The 3,681-nt window shown below is 42.0% G+C and overlaps 1 protein-coding gene across 1 annotated transcript in view; it reads right to left on the reverse strand.

Moving 5' to 3' along the window:
- MOV10L1 (Mov10 RISC complex RNA helicase like 1) overlaps positions 1 to 3,681 on the reverse strand; it is a 78,013-nt gene that overhangs the window by 20,981 nt on the left and 53,351 nt on the right. The window lies entirely within an intron of this gene.

Here is a 3,681-nt window from a genome sequence, read left to right on the forward strand (position 1 = left end):
AAAAAAAAAAAAAAAAAAAGGATCCTACACAAGAATTGGTTGTACGTTCCAACATAAACGGCATTTGTCCTAAACCAGTGGGATTTTCCATTTTTTTCATTACAATCTGTAATTCACAGCTTTGCACATTTATCTTTGTTAAATAACTTCATTACTTTCATAGGACAGATTCTGGAATCTGTAAAATCGAAAGTTCTGGGGTCAGCAGTAGTGGCTCACACCTATAATCTGAGCACTTCAGGAGGCTCAGGTGGAAGCACTGCTTGAGTCCAGGAGGTCAAGGTTGCAGTGAGCCATGACTGCGACACTACACTGCAGTTAGGAGGACAGAGGAAGACTCTGTCTCAAAAAAAAAAAAAAAAAGGTCTCACATTAAAAAATTTACACACGTTACTAAGTTTTAGTCTAAAACAGGCTTGTCCGACCAGCAACCCATGGACTGCATGCAGCCCAGGACAGCTCTGAATGCAGCCCAACACATATTCGTAAACTTTTTAAAACATTATGAGTGTTTTTGTGATTTTTTTTTTCAGCTCATCAGCTATCATTAGTGTTAGTGAATTTTATGTGTGGCCCAAGACAAATCTTCTTCCAGTGTGGCCCAGGGAAGCCAACAGATTGGACACCCATGGTTTAGAAGTTTATGCCAATATTCTCCTTCCACAACTATTGTGTTTTGCAGAGTGTGACTGACATACAATAAGGTGCACATATTTGAAGTGTGTGACTTGACAAGTCTGACATATGCACATACCCATAAAACCATCAGCACAATCGAGACGACAAACAGACCTGTCAGTCCCCAGAGCCGCCGTGTGTCGCAGCCCCTCCAGTCACACTGGCTGCTCACGTGCTCTGGAACTTCATACTTCACATGAGTGCACACAGTGTGACTCACTGGAGACACCTGTGCTGTTGCATGTCAACAGCTTGCTCCCTGTATTGCTGAGTCATGTTCCATCGTACGAACGCGATGTGACTCGCTTATCCATTCACCTGCTCATGGACACTGGGTTTTTGGTGATTAAAAATCCAGCTGCTGTGAACTTTGTGTATGGGTCCTGGCATGGCCGTAGGTCTTCATTTCTCTGGGGCACACGCCTAGAGAGAAATGACTGGGTAGTATGGCAGGTGTGTATCCAGCTTCTTAAGAACACCTTTTGCACAGTGGTGTGCCACACCCACTTCCCACAGCAGGGTACGTGCCAGCAGCCCCACGTGCTCACCAATGCACAGATGGTCCAACTCAATTTCTGGCCATTCCAGTAGGTGTTCAGTGGTACCTCGTTGTGGTTTAATTTGTGTTTCCCTAACAACTAATGATGTTGAACATCTTTCATGTGTTTATTACCATCTGTATGTATTCTTTGGTAAAGTGTTCAAGTGTTTGATCCATTTTTGAAAACTGAGTTCCTAGGCAGTTTGTAGAGTACTGTGTTTGCCAAATACAAGTTCTTGATCAGATGTGATTTGCAAATTATTTTCTCTAGTCTGTCACTTTCCGTTGTTTTACCAGTGTCTTTTCTTTTTCTTTTCTTTTTTTTTTTTTTTTGAGACAGCGTTTTTCTATGTTGCCCAGGCTAGCCTTGAACTCCTAGGCTCAAGAGATCCTCCAGCCTCAGTCTCCTGGGTCACTGGGACTAAAAGTGTATGCCATTGTGCCTGTCTAACAGTGTCTTTTCAACAGCAAAATACTTAATTTCACTGAAGTCCAATATATCAATTTCTTTATAAGTCATGCTCTTAGTGTCACATAAAAAAAATCCTTGCCCAAAGGACGTGCAGATGTTCTTCTACGCTGTTTTCTAGATGTATAGTTTTAGGCTTTACATTTACGGCTACGAACCACAGAGTAAGTTAGTTTTTGTCTATGCTGTGAGGTACGGATGCAGGTTCATGTTTTTGCATGTGTCCTGCATTTACAGATCATTTTAGGTAAAACAGGCAACTTGATAATATGGAGTCTTCGGACCCCAGAGATACAATAATGTTTAAAACATTTAGGTACTACTTAAAAAAAAAAAAATTCAGGCCAGGTACGGTGGCTCACACCTGTAATCCCAGCACTTTGGGAGGCTGAGGCGGGTGGATCATGAGGTCAGGGGTTCGAGACCAGCCTGGCCAACATGGTAAAACCTCGTCTCTACTAAAAATACAAAAATTAGCAGGGTGCAGTGGCACGCACCTATAATCCCAGCTACTCAGGAGGCCAAGGCAGGAGAACTGCTTGAATCTGGGAGGTGGAGGCTGCAGTGAGCCAAGATCTGCCACTGCATTCCAGCCTGGGCAACAGAGCGAGACTCTGTCTCAAAACAAACAAACAAAAAACCAAAAAACAATTTCTGAGTGTTTACTGGAAATATATATACAACTTATTTTTCTACACTGATCTTGTATATTGCAAAATCACTTACTAGTTCTAACAGCTTCATTTTAGATCCCATCAGGTTTTTTCTTTTCTTTTTTTTTGAGACAGGGTTTCACTTTATCAGGGCTGCAGTGTAGCGGTACAATCACAGCTCACTGCAGCCTCGACCTCCCAGGCTCAAGGGATCCTCCTGCCTCAGCCTCCTGAGTAGCTGGGACTATAGGTGTGTGCCACCATGCCCAGCTAATTTTTAAACTTTTTAAAAACAGAGACAGGGTCTTGCATGTTGCCCAGGCTGTTCTCAGTGATTTTCCCATCTCAGCCTCCCAAAGTGCTGGGATTACCAGCATGAGTCACTATACCCAGCCTCCATCAGACTTTCTACAGGATGTGGATGCCTTTTCTTTCTGCTTCATTGCACAATTCTGGGCAGAAATGCTGAGTAAACATGCTCTGATCCTGATCTCACAAGCAAAGAGCATTTAGTTATCACTAGGTAGGTTTTTGTAGGTAACGGAAATTTCCTTTTTATTTCTAGTTTGCTGAATTTTGATCAGGAATGGATGCTGGATTTTGTCAGATGGTTTTTCCTTTTCAGCTTGTTAATATGGTATATTACACATTGATTTTTGGAATGTTAAGCCATTCCTGGGATGAACCCTCTTGGTCTCATATACATGTGTCATAAAAATACATATCTGTATATGTGTGTGTGTGTGTGTGTGTGTATAATTTTTGAGACAGAGTCTCGCTCTGTCACCCAGGCTGGAGTGCAGTGGCATGATCTCGGCTCACTGCGATCCCCACCTCCTGGGTTCAAGCGATTCTCCTGCCTCAGCCTCCTGAGTAGCTGGGTCTACAGGTGCATGCCACTGCACTCAGCTAATTTTTTTCTGGGATGGAGTATTGCTGTATTCTATTGCCCACACTGGAGTGCAGTGGCACGATTTCAGCTCACTGCAGCCTCCACCTCTGTTCCATTTTAGACAGTTTCTACTGCTCCGTCTTTAAGTTCACTTTTTTCCTTCTGCATTGTCTAGTCTGCTGATAATTCTGTCCAATATATTTTTCATTTTAGGCACTGAAGTTTTCATTCCTAGAAGATAAAATTGTCTTTTATATATCTTTCATGTCTCCAATTAACATGCTCATGTCTTCTACTTTCTGGAACACATGGAACTTATTTATAACTGTTTTAATGTCCTTGTCTGCTGATTCTACCATGTTATTTTGGGGGGTTGGTTCCAACTGACTAAATTTCCTCCTTTTGGGTTATGTTTTTCACTTTTTCATTTTTTTTTTTTTTTTTTTTT

This window comes from Mandrillus leucophaeus, unplaced genomic scaffold (assembly GCF_000951045.1).
Source record: "Mandrillus leucophaeus isolate KB7577 unplaced genomic scaffold, Mleu.le_1.0 Scaffold288, whole genome shotgun sequence".
NCBI classification, from domain to species: domain Eukaryota; kingdom Metazoa; phylum Chordata; class Mammalia; order Primates; family Cercopithecidae; genus Mandrillus; species Mandrillus leucophaeus.